Here is a 13,677-nt window from a genome sequence, read left to right as displayed (position 1 = left end):
TGTGTGATTTTTGATATATGGGTGACTTCTCCTTTTTCTTAATGTGTCTAGCTAAAGGTTTGTTGGTTTTATTTCTTTTCAAAGAACCAGCTCTTAGTTTTGTTGATCTTTTTGTAGTTTTGTAGTTTCTTGATATAAGCATTTATTGTTATGAACTTCCCTCGTTGAACTGCTTTTCTGTATCTCCTAAGTTTTGGTATGTTGTATTTTCCTTTGAGTAAGGCATTTCTTAATTTCTCGTTTGATTTCTTCATTGGCCCATTGGTTGTTCAGTAGCATCTTGTTTTACACCCCCCTTTTAGTAAATTTCCCAGTTTTCTTCCTATAGTTGTTTTTTGTCTTATACTATTATGGAGGATTAAGATATGATCTCAGCCTTTGTAAGCTTATTAAAATATGTTCTGTGGTCTAAGATTTCAGAGTCCCTTCCTATGTACTGTATTGTATTGCTTTTGGATGGAAAGTTACATAGGCATCCTTTGAGTTCACTTTGTCTAATGTGTAATTTAAGGACTCTATTGCTTATTGATTTTCTGTGTAGAAGATCTATCCATCAGTGAGGGAGGGGTATTCCAGTTTCATATTATTATATTGCTCTTACTCCTTGGTTTGTTAATATTTGCTTTACATATTTAGCTGCTTCTGTGTTGGGTCCAATATATTTTTCCTCTTGTTGGATTGAACCCTTTCACATTATGTAATGTCCTTTTTTTTCACTTGGCAAATATTTGCTCATTTCTTTTTTTCCTTCTTTCTTTTTTGTTTAAAGTAGCTATAGAAAAATCTGAAATCTTGAATGTCCTTTATTCACTGGCTGCATAAAACTTATGCTTTCATCCCGTCTTCTGTAAAATTGGTATAGAGAATTGGATACATATCTTGAGATCTGTTTGGTCTGTTATAAATATAGCTACTCCAGGTTTCCTTTCCTTTCCATAGAGCATCTTTTTTACCTGTTCACTTACAGTCTGTGTGTAGCTTTATAACTGGAGTGTACTGTAGTTAGAATAGAGATGGGTCTTGTTCTTTCTGTCTAGTCACTGTGTCCTTTGAAGAATTTAAGTGGAGACATACTCAAGTAATTAAGAAATATATGTACTTATACCGTTTTATTTATTTTCTCTTTTGTTGTTCTTCTATTCCTTTTTCTTGTGTTTTCTTCCTTTGTGATTTCATGACTTTCAGTGGTGGTTTTCATAGATTCCTTTATGTTCATCATTTGTTGGTCTACAGTTGACCCTTGAACACTGACCCCTGCTCTCATGCCGTTCCAAGTCTGCATATAACTTTTACTCCCCCAAACCTTAACTACTCACAGCCTACTGCTGACTGGAAGTATTCCAATACTATGCATAGTTGATTAACACATATATTGTACTACACAAGTATTATATACTGTATTTACTAAAATTAAAGGATAATCATAAGGAAAATACACTTAGTATAGGGGACCACTTTACAAAAAAAAAAAATCCATGTTGCTCAAGGGACAGCATGCTTACTGTTATGAATATAACTTGTATATAAGCCTCATTGTAAGTACAGTCTGTTTCAACTTGGTAAGGACTTAAATACATTCTCAGACTCTTAGAATTTCTCTCTCCCCCTCACATTTTGTATATCTCTTTATTAAGGTATTTTTACTATTTTTGTCTTAACATTTATACTGGCTTTTAAGTGATTTTAGAAGTTAAGTATAGGATCTACCACCTTTGCTATATATTTACTTTTAATAGTGAGATTTATGCTTTCATAGGTCTTGTCACTAATTAGTGCCATTTCTTTTAAGCTTATACAAGTCCCTTGAACATTTCTTATAGGCTTGTAAATGGTGATGATGAACTCCTTCAGCTTTTGCTTGTCTGGGCACTTCAATTCTGATGATAACTTTGTCAGAAGTGTTCTGGGTCTGAAGATTCTTAAGATACCCTGCCACTCATCTGTAGCTTGCAGAGATCTGATCATCTTTTGGAGATTTTTTTTTTTTTAAGATTTTATTAATTGACAGGGCACAAACAGAGGGAGAAGCAGGGAGCCCGATGCAGGGCTCCATCCCAGGACCCTGGGATCATGACCTGATCTAAAGACAGCTGCTTAACCCACTGAGCCACCCAGGCGCCCCTGGGTTCCTGGTGCTTAACACGATTTTTCTCTTTTGGCTTTGGGTTCAAGTTATTTGAAACTCTCTGATCTTCACGGATCTGAATGTCTTGTTCCTCCCCAAGCTCGGGGTGTTTTCAGACATAATATTTTCGAATCCTTTTTCTGCCTCTTTCTCTCTTCTGCTTCTGACAGTGCTACAATGTGAATGTTGAATGCTGGTCTACCTGTATTGTCCCCTAAGTTGCTGAAGCTATTTTTACTTTTTTGTTTCTTCTCTTCTTTTTGGTTATATTCTGATGGGCTGAGTTCACTGCCTTGTCTTTTAGTTCACTGCCTTTTTCTTCTGCTTCATTCAGTCTGCATGGCCTCCCTTTAGGGTGACTTTCATATCACTTTTGTATTCTTTGGCTCGGTGACTCCTATTTGGTACACTCTTATATTTCCAGTCTCCTCAAGGAGACCAAACTCAATACTGAGCTTGGTATTTACCGGATTTACTGTATGATCACTATTTTGAACTCCTTATCAGGCACATCACTCATCTCCATTTCATTAAGGACTTCTTTTCCTGAGGTTTTGCCATCTCTTTTTCCTTTCATGCCCTGTATATAAAAGCCACTCTCCACTCTGGAAGAAGTGGCCGTGGGTAGGAGATGAACCTCATCTTTTAACCCTTTTTTTTTTCCCCCTAGCTCTTGGTTCTCCTTCAATCCTTTGAGATTTTCTAAGAACTGATTTTATTTTTAGTGGTTCTCAGTCATTGAGGGTGTGCCATTACCTGTCATTATGCAGGCATGGAGGATCCCAGTTAGCAGCTGTGTCCAGGGCTGCCTGGGTGGCTCAGTTGGTGAAGCATCTGCCTTTTGCTCAGGTCGTGATCCTGGGGTCCTGGGATCAAGCTCCACATTGGGCTCCTTACTTCTGCTTCTCCCTCTGCCCCATCCTCCTGCTTGTGCATTCTCTCAAATACATAAAATCTTTAAAAAGAAGAAGAGGTTGGTGCCTGGGTGGCTCAGTTGCTTGAGTATTCAACTCTTAGTTTGGGATCAGGTCATGAGAACCAGCCCTGCCTCAGACTCCATGCTGGTGTGGAGCCTGCTGAAGACTTTCCCTCTCCCTCCACCTCCCCACTTCCACTCATGCTCTTGTCTTAGGGGGCCTAGGCATTGCTGGCCACCACAGCCAGGCTACCTGGAGGTGTCTCCTTAGTGGCACTCACAAAAAACTGAGGCACCAGCCACATGTATAAGCTTTTTGGACTAGCTAGAGCACAGCCGAGGGTGAGTGCCCAGCTGGCAACGACCAGACTATGTTCCCTGAGAACACCTCTGGAGACCCCTCGATGTGTGTGCGCTAAACCTCAGCCCAAAACTGCATGAAAAATGGGCCTCATTCCCATAAAAAGGGTGTTTTTTCATCTCTCGATACAGTACCCTGGGAGTTGTCACCTGCCAAGTACTACCTTGGATTCTTACAGTCCTATGGGACTCTGGAATTCAACCTCCCTGAGCTAGCAGAGGCTGGGGTGCCAGGTGCATGTAAAAGCTCCCCCCCCCCCCGGGGGGAGGGCATCCTGGTGTCACAGGATCACAGCAACCAAGGAGGCTGAAGGTGCTTTCCAAAAGCAAATGAGCCTCTTCCTCCACTTGAAGATTGATCTGCTTCCATCCTGGGCCCTGACCATAGGTGAATACAGGCATGGGAGCCCCTTTTGTACTATTTCTATAGCCTTGTGGACCTCCTGGAAGCAAGCCACATTGGTTTTTAATTTGGGGTGCCCAATGTGGGATGCAAAATCCTAGCTGTGTGCATTGAATTCCCTTCTGATTGTGGGTCACATGGCTAGATAGTGTCGCTGCCTGTCTTACCTCCTTCAATGCTGGTCTTTTCTTCTTCTTCACCTCCCAGGTAGGAGGTGTTCAGCTAGTTTCTAGGTCTTTTTCAGAGGAAATTATTCCTTATGCAGTTGTAGGGTCTGTGGGTCCAGGGCAGTTCAGGATCTTCCAGTGTTGCCGTGTTGAACCAGAACTCCTATTCTCAAAGTAGTAAACTGTGTGTCCTTTACAAATCAGGCCCTGCTGGAAAGCCACAATTACCATGAGACTAAACTGGGCTAGGCCAATTATAGCAACACCAAAAAATGGTGCACCATACACATATGGTATTTTTCTTTCCATTTAACATCTGGCATTTTTTGAAGCATTCCTTACTATATGGTAGTGTTTGTTCCTGTTCAGTGTTTATCTTAGTCACCTGCTAGACAGTATGACTGCAGCTCTTACGTCAACAAGGTGACACCTCCCAAGCACCAGCCCAGATTGGTCTCCAAAGCCTTACTGGTAAAGGGTCATTCTGTGGTCTGCTGGCAACATCATAGTCTCTGCCTAGATTCCTGGTGTTATCATCCACTCAAACAGTTTTATGTCTTATAATTACCACTCTGATAATAGCACCCTCCTCATGGAGCTGCTCTGAAGATTGATGGGATCTCTCAGCTACTGTCAAAGAGTAGGGACCCACGGTCTGGCAGCTGCCATTACCATTAATACTAATTATTATTAATTAAACCTCAAGCATCTTGAACCCTCTCCTCTAATTTTTAAATGTCCCAACTGTCTCTTCTCTTTACCTTTTTCATGTCTGTCCTGAGCTGTTTCAGTAAAACCTCTGACTTCAATTTCTATTGCCTTTCTGTTCCCTTGCCCCCAAGAGCTATTTTCTCAAACATGAATCCAATCATCTCATGCTCATGCTTCCAAATATTTGTCAGCAGCATCAATTTCAAAGTTCTTAGTTTAACATGCAATACTTAGTGGGCACAGTCTAGCTTCTTAGCCTCAGTGACTATAAACCACCATGTTCTTTAATACTTTTGTCCTTTGATACTTCATTGCCTTTGCATTTTCTACTTCCTGTGCTTGGAAAGCTCACCTTGCTTTCTTTACTGGCCGTGATTTCCTGTTTCCCCTACCCCGTCCCACCATGATCATGCTGTTGTACTGTTCTCCCAGCTCCAAAAGGAGGACTGACTCACCTGCATTGCTTTGCTTGTCCATTTTTTGTTCAGCCAATTGTCGTACCTGTAAGAGATCCAAGGGCAGGAAGATCCCTTCAGTCTTTGTAGTGGTGCTGTTTTTCTGCTGTTTACTAGTACCTTCATTAAAAACTATTTGGCTAACCTTCCCAAGTATATAACCTGAAGGCAGTCCTCAAGAAACACAACATAAAACCAAGTTGAGGGGGGATATGCCTATATGTAACCAGCCTGTTCTCTCTCAAGGAAAAAAAAAAAAAAAGATCTTCCAAAGAAAAGCCCGAGACAACTTTCTAGGTTTCAGGAGAAAAGAATATACTTGGATGTCATATATGATCCTCACTGAATCCGAGAATGAGAAGGAAGGAAAACCCACATTGTGCAACTGGCAAAATGTAAACATGGACTGTGGGCTAGAAAAGAACATTGTGTTTTAAGTCCATGAATTGATCATTACATCCTCATTATGTAAGAAAATGTTCTCAGGAAATAAATACTGGCATGTTCAGGCATAAATGAGCTTGGTGTCTATTCAGGAGAAGTGTGTGTGTACATAGGGAGAAGGAGCGGGGGCAGGCAAACTTTCAGAATTGGTGGACCTTGATTGATAGGCCTGTGAAGCAGCCCTCATCGATAATCATCGAATCAACCTGTGCCCTCCTTTTTAATAATGATAACTATCAATCAACAGAGTCTACTTTGTTACACACACTTTGTGTCCAATTGTCATTTTATCCTACCACTGCAGGATAACGTCTGGTCGTTTGGAGAGCCCAGAGGGTTGAAGTGGACCCTGGAGTCTGGGTCTGTTCACCTCCAGCATGTAGGTGGATAAGCTTGATGCTGTACCCTTTCCTGAGCAATTCAGGGCAGCCTGGAGTAGGGGGGAAAGGACATGTCCTCATCTGTAGCGCTCCGTCAATATGGTGGCCACTTGCCACATACGGCCACTGCGCACTGGACACGTGGCTCATACAAGCTGAGATGCTGCTCCAAATCTAATAGACATGTAGGTCTGTCATGAAAAACAATGCAGAATATCTCAGTACTTCTTCACGTTTGATTTTGGATGTATTTGGTTAAACTAAATGTCTCACCCATTTTGTCTGTCCCTTTTACTTTTTTAGCGAGCAGTGTATCCATTTAAAACTATACACGTCGCTCTCATTATTTCTTTTGGCTAGGGCTGGTCCACACAGATGAGCACATTCCTGATTAAGCGATTCTGTGGATTCTCCTTATTCTTCCGTGACAAGGGCACCCAATAATTCTTGCCTTCTTCATCTCTCTTTAAAACAGTGGGTAAGGTCTACTGGGACAGTATTCGTCAGCGTTAGTGGACATTCAAATCACCAGCAGCCTTCTTGTTAAAATCTGGATTCTGACGATTCGGTCTGGGGTGAGCTTGTGACTCAGCATTTCTAACAAGCTCCCAGGTGCTCTGCTGCTGGTCCTGGACCACACTGCATAGACAAGACGAAGGCATGCCAGACTTTAATTTGAGGCAGGTGTTAGCATATAAATGTTTCATTAACTGCAGGAAAGTCAGTATTTTAGGAAACCTAATTGCTGCTAACCGCTTCTAGTTATATCAAATAGTCCTAAGAATGATGTTCCCAAATCCACACTAGGAGTTACCACAATATTAATGGATTGCTTAAAACAGTGAGCCTTGCTATTGAGAATCTAAAAAGACACAGTGTGTTCTGTATGTTAACAACAGGAGCTGTGCTTCAGAGCATGTTAGAGGAAGTCAACCGGACTTAAGGCCCCTGAATTCGGGCATTATGGATATGCTTTAGAAGTTCCAACTGGAGGGCACCTGGCGGCTCAGTCTGTTAAGCATCTGCTTTCAGCTGAGGTCATAATCCCAGAGTCCTGGGATTTAAGCCCTGCATGGGGTTTCCTGCCCAGCATGGAGTCTGCTTCTGCCCTTCCCCCTGCTTGTGTTCACTCTGTCTCTCTCAAAAATAAATAAAATTTTTAGAAATCAATTCCAGCTGGATCAAAAAAAAAGACCAACTTTCTATGTACCTAGGATTTTATCAAAATATTTCTACATTACAGTTCTCATCAAATGAAACCATTGCCTTCTTACTGATTTCTAGCTAATGTCACACCCAAGATAATGGGGACCAGGAACTAGGTCCTAAACCATGCCAAGCCGCAACCATCACTGGAGTAGCAACAAGCAAGTTCTCCAAGCTGTCAGACACCAAACCAGGTCCATCAAAACCCCAGGAAGGGGGTGCTAGAACAGGAAATGCTCAGCAGTGTTGTGCTGAGAATATAATCCTTTCCGAGAGAAAAGGTAATAATAGGGAGTGTTTTGTGGATTTACTAGTAGGATTAGCTTGCATCACATTGGGAGGTAATGATGAGGATTCTCATTTGGCTGAAGGCAAAACAACAGATGAGATGGAAACCCACACTTGAATCCAGGACTTGAGAATTCTGAGTCCAGGCCCAGCACCGCCACGCCAACCTAGAGCAAGAAGCAAAGGAACCGAGTTGGAGCGGGAGGCCCTGTTGGTAAAGGTCTAGTGCCTGCTCTAGGCACAAGTTTGACGTCCTGTCTACCCCTCCCTCAGGAAAGACCTCATCAACACATTCATCCTAAAGGAAGAATGGGATTTCCCAATCTCCAGCATCATATCAAGATGGAGACAGAGAAGAGTAACCACCCAGCAGAGGAGGAAGCCCACCCAGTACCCTGAAACCATGTCCCCTCAGGCCCTGTCTCCTTCATTCAGACACCCGTGAATTCTGATTTAGCAACAGTAAGAGAAATCTTGTTTTTGCTTTTGTAGGTCCTCACGACAGAAACCTCACAGACCTCCCGAAAACAGATTCAAGAACATTCTACACTGACTGTACTTTGTGCTTCTTGGGGCTATTTTTGTTTTGTTTTATTTCCTAGAAGTGCTCCTCGCTGAGCAGAGCTTTACAGGTATTTGCGGAAGGTTGATACCGATTTTCTCCCAGCTTGTGATAGACAAAAGGATTTTTCTTGAGATTATCAAAACAATACGCTTACCCCAGAGAGGTACAATCCATAAGTGATCATTCTCACCTGCCTGCTTTTCTTTTTCTAGATTTTGCTGTCCTCTTCCATGTTACTGTATGGGTCAAAAGGCAAAATCTCTTGATTAGTGGGAAAGTACCATGTAGCAATAAGGAAGTTTCAGGTCACTGACCACATGAGTCCGTGTGACAGAATGGCTCAGCACAGGTGAGATTTTGAATCCTGGCACACAAAGCACTTTGAGCAGCCTTAGTGTGGCTCTTTGGCGTGCCTTTATAGAGAACAAGATTCTAGCTCTGTCCTACAACAAAACTCTGCTCACGTGAACTCTGGAATGCCTAGCAGAGAAGCCACAGGGAAAGGGATGTTTGCCTCCATTGTAAAAAGATGGAGACACATGCTTAGATTTTATGAACCTTGTTCATAAATCAACCTCCAGAAAACAAATTTCATTCTACCAGTACAATGTCACATTTTTAAAAATATTTCTTCCACAGACTCCTAACTATCCCCAGATGGGGCTCTTGCCTTCCAGTGTCCTCAAGGTTTCAAAATTGTGCCCACTCCCCCCACCCACGTTGCTGACTAACGACCTAGCAGAATGCTCAACTCTCTTTTCCTGACCTCTCCTCAGAACTCGGCCTTGCTTCTAGGATGGAAACAGCTTGCAAGCCAACTGTGTCAGCAGTAGCACAAAAGGCAGAGAGCCCAGAGAGAGTCATGCATATTTATTATCCAAACTAAAAGCCCACGGCATGGACATAAAAACAGAAAAACCAGAGTTGACCATAAATGAACATAAATGGGCAATTTGGCCGCATCATCAAGTTCTCTGACTCCACATCAAACCTTTTCCTGGAGAACATGCCGGGGCTATCTCACCTCCAATGAGGTGGAAAGATGCTAATGCAACCTTGAAGTTCTTACTTGGCGCCCATCCGTCTGCTCGTGCTTTTATAGCCAAGCCCTAACGTGTCTCTGAGAACTGAATGACAAGGTTCTAGACACATCTGTCCCCCCCCCCTTAATGCCATAGGACTATTTTCTCTGTAACGCAGATGGTCTCAGAATTCTTTTGTCACTTACCTGGACTCTGCTTCCTCAGGGAGGAGCTGAGGAAGGATGCCGGGGACCCTTCTGGTGGCAAATCTCAACAAACACGTAAAACATCAGGAAACACTGAAAAATTAAGAATGAATCTGTAATACGGTAAGACAGGTATTTCTTTAAGGAAAATATAACAAGAGAAGAGATAGAGGGGAAAAAAGGAGGGAAGAACAACAGGGAGAAGAAGCCGTGATTATTCGGAGCTCAGTGCCCTCTTTGTAAATTACACACGCATCACCGACACCAGCCAGCTGCATTCTATGTACCTGGCGTAGAGCAGCCGTAGGTACAGCAAATAGCAGAAACATCGAAAGCTTGACAGAGGCCGCTGAAAACAAGACTATATAAGAGAAGACATTAGTCACACAGCATGACCTCAGAAAGGACAGTGTAATTTTCTAACACTTGGTAATTCCTTTCTAATGTCAATAATGACGGTGAGCAGCAATACAGAGACCACGTGAGCGCATGAGAACGGCAACGTTTTGAACAAAAGGCAACACTAAGTGCCGGTGGAGATGTGGAGAGGTGCGGACTTAGGGAGACTGCTCGGGGGAGTTAAAGTGGGTTCAGCAGTCCTAGTAATGAAATACCTTCGCGTGATCCCTGTCAGCGGTACCTAACTCATGGGTAAATACCTCAGCGGAATTCTCAGCTTGTAAGGATCACACAGAATGTGCACAGTCCTAGAGCTGCTCCCCCGGGGAACTGGGTGAGTAAAAGAGGATGAAGGTGTTCTGCCGACACTGTGCAGGAATTAGAAGCCATCAGCTCCATCCCAAGAGCAGTATTACCAGATCTTAAAAACATTAAGTGGGAAAAACCCAGGGGGAAAAAAAAAATGCATAACTTTGGGTAAATTTTTCAGACTATGCAGACACAACAATAATAAACACTCTGTAAGAGTGCCACGTGATCCGTTCCTATGATAAGGACATCAGAGGGGCAGCCCATGAGGAGAACACAAGCGGCCACCGGAAAGAAAGAAAAATCTTTTTTAACTAATGAAATTACTGGGGTACGTGGGTGGTTCAGTCAGTTCAGCATCTGCCTTCGGCTCCAGTCATGATCCTGCTTTTCCCTCTCCTTGTGTTTGCTCTCTGACAAAGAAATAATTAACATATTAAATTACTATGTCTTTACTTTCCATTCAAAATGAACAGTTGTCGATGCTCAAAGTAAGGGGCCTGGTCCTTCGTGAAGACCAGGCTGAGGTCTCTGGGGGCTTATCCCTCAGTTACCGATAGTAAACTACAAAATCATAAAGATAACATAGAGATCCACCCCGAACACTTGGGAAGAAAGAGCCGAGTACAAAGAGAAGCCCAGACACCCATCAGCCCAACCCTTTGACATAAAATCCATTTTCTCCTCCCGCCTTCCCTACTGTACCGTCTTAATAACCTGGAAGGTGAGGTGTGTGTAGAGAATTCTGGTACTTTTCAGAGTTTGGTCTCAAACATGGAACTCAAGCCGGCTCTCCTCTTTCCCTTCTCTCTCTCTCTCCTCGATTTCACCTTGTATTTGTGCTCATGACCTCCAGCCAGCACCTGGAGAGTTGCAGCCACGTCTTCCCTTCAATCCAAACAGCCACCCCTGGTCATCTCTGGACTGGAGGATTCCATAATGGCAGCGCAGTTCACAGAGGCAGGCTGTGTGGGCGGGAAATCCTAGGGCCCGAGCGCTCCGGAGTACCTAGAAGGGAGGGATTGGGCTCTGAGACCTTCAGAACACTCACGCTATTACTAGGAGGGCCGTAGCAGGTCCCCCAGAGTGAGCTGGGGCCCCTCCTGTCTAAGCCAGCGGAAAGTTCCTGGTAATAAAGAAAACACTGAAGAGTAAGTACTGTGACCATTATAACTGATTTAGCTTTTTATTTATTGCGAATTAAAGCTACCAACATCTGGAGTGTCTGGCTTGTGGGTAAATTATTGCAAATTGCAGCCTGATACCTTCCGGCGTGTTCTGTATTTATACATAAAACATGAAAATTATCACCATCGACTGATTTTTCCATGGAAAATTGAGAATGTCCAAACATTTAGTGAAGACAGGTTTGGTCCACTGTATGTCATAATCCATAAACTAAATCTGTATTTTATTACGGTTTCAATCTCTAAATAAAAAGTGTTATAATACTTAAAGATTTATGACCAAATCATGATTTTTTTCCTCATATTTTTGGTCCTCACAGAGTGTGCAGTGTGTATTAAAAGTTAATTATACATTATAAATACAGTCCAAGAGTATGAAAATCACACTCTATGATGGCCATTACTGGACTCATTTAATAAAATAGTTAAGAATGTTTCTATTGATTATGCCAAAAGGAAGAAAAAATGATTACAATAATACTTAACTGGCTCACAAATATTTAATCTGGTAAAAGGAAGAGCCAGATCCAAGACATAAAGAGACTGTAAAATGCTGGCACAGCAAAAAGAGTAGGAGTTTTGGAGAGTAACTTACTCTCAAAAAGCTTTAGTGTTTTAGCCTTTATGAAGAACTACAGTTTCAATGGCGGACTTCTGACAGAACCCACTGAAGGAGGTAACGCACCGATCTGCTTGGCTCTCACTACTTCCCTGGAATCCAGGTTCCTCACCTCCCACCTCTCCGATCTGCTACCCTAGCCCTCAGTAAATCTCATCTGTTCACACTGGGAGTATCTCTTACTCGTGCCTCTCTGCTGCATTTACGTACCACTCACACCAGGGAAGAATTTGGGGGAAGAGCTACCGGTAAGTGGAAATGGCATTTAGCAAAATTGCCATGGTTTTAAGCGAAGCCTAGCAAATTTTCGCGAAGCCATTTTCTTTTCATCTGGGGACAGATGCAAAAAAAAGAACGAGGTTCAAAGGATTTCTTCTTGCTGCCTGGTATCATCCTTCAACGACCACATGGAACTGGTTACTTAAGGTGCTTTTAGATTAAGACCGTGGTCTCTAGATAGAGTATGTTCATTCAGGCCACCATTTGTGAAAGAAAGTTCTCTGTCACTGCCCCTCCCCCCACCCCCAACACGTCTCTGTCATTAAATGTGATAGGTCATTCTATCCTATCATCATTATCTTTCAGGGGACTTAAGGGGCAAATTTAGTGTTCTTAGAGGAGCATTTGCTTGACACAACCTGGTTGAAAATAAAGAGAGAAAACGGATTTTGCATCCTCCTAAATACACAACCAATAGGTATCATCCACATGTACTTAGCAGAGACTCTGTGGCAGGGACTGCAGGCGGGGGGTGGGGGGAGGGAGTGCCCACAGGAATAAGACGCAATGGCACAGGCTGGGCATGTGTTACCATCTCACCCTGCAAATAACCAAGAGCGAATGGTGTTTTCATGACCTGGATTCAGATGTCAAAGCTGAGGATCCAGGATGCAAATGTAACCCAAGTTCAAAAATTCCTACCTCACCGCCGTTCCCACAGCTCAAGGTGCGCTGATGAGCCTCATATCTTCCCCTGGTCTCCAGCACCCACTCCGACCACAGGACTGACTGTGGAGATCTGCAAAACATCCACCAGAAAATGAAGATGAAAAAATAAATCTGCCTTTTTCATGACTACTTTTATAATAAATATTTAATTTTTCATTACACTCTAAGGAAGAAAACAGATTCTATGGTCATCGTTTCGATTTGCCTGCAAATGCATTTCATTCTCTGCTCCCTGTCCCCCCACAAAAAACAAGACTAGAATCTTTATAGTGACTCAATTGTATTCCTGCAAGGGTGGATGGGAACTTTACCACGAGCTTTGCAAAGAGCCTATTTCCCTGCACGTACACATCAGAACTCTGTACAAGTCTGCCTGAACCCTTCAAGGACCTATTATCCCCATTTACCCTTGGTTAGATTTTCCTATTTTCTTCCTCATGAGCTCTTCATTTCCACCCTATCATCTTTCCCAGCAGCCTGCGACTCTTTGTTCTGATAGGCACTTAGGACAACCAGGGACGCTACACTTTCCTGGCTGCCAGCCATGGAATTTGCAACACTTTTTGGAAAAGGCTTTTGCAATTTTTACTCTTGTCATTTTCTGCACATCTGTGGCTGATGTAGGAAGAACAAAGCTCCAGAAATTTGCTCCCGCTATCTGGCTTGTAGCAATGCCTTCCAAATTCCTGCTCACCCTATCCACCCTCCCAGAACGCGCTAAGTTGTTTCTCTTGTCTGGGCAGCACCGCTGCTCTAATCAGAGGGCTGATGTCTCAGGTTTTCAAGGCTTTTTGATCCAGCCAATTTCCTTGGATTCCAAACAGGTATTTAGAACATTTTCTAAGCGGCATATCTCATGCCTCTTACACAACGTAGTGGCTTGGAGGCGTGGGGTATTACAGAGACAGGAGTTGGGGTCCTCACTCTGCTAAGTACATGCTGTGGGACTACGGACAAATTCTCTAAC

General features: G+C 43.0%; 1 long non-coding RNA gene across 1 annotated transcript in view; it reads right to left on the bottom strand.

The window, feature by feature from the left end:
• Positions 1-12,774, bottom strand: part of LOC116586023 — a 33,577-nt gene extending 20,803 nt beyond the window's left edge. Inside the window, exons 1-8 of the long non-coding RNA XR_004283857.1 lie at positions 12,684-12,774; positions 10,674-10,964; positions 9,249-9,341; positions 8,211-8,256; positions 7,568-7,622; positions 6,235-6,600; positions 5,138-5,183; positions 3,972-4,181 (exon numbers count right to left, since the gene is read on the bottom strand). This is a non-coding gene — a long non-coding RNA (uncharacterized LOC116586023). The remainder of the gene's footprint in view (positions 1-3,971; positions 4,182-5,137; positions 5,184-6,234; positions 6,601-7,567; positions 7,623-8,210; positions 8,257-9,248; positions 9,342-10,673; positions 10,965-12,683) is intronic.
• Positions 12,775-13,677: the final 903 nt, after the last annotated feature.

This window comes from Mustela erminea, chromosome 3, assembly GCF_009829155.1.
Source record: "Mustela erminea isolate mMusErm1 chromosome 3, mMusErm1.Pri, whole genome shotgun sequence".
Classification (NCBI taxonomy): Eukaryota; Metazoa; Chordata; class Mammalia; order Carnivora; family Mustelidae; genus Mustela; species Mustela erminea.
This window is presented reverse-complemented; position numbering and strand designations above follow the sequence as displayed.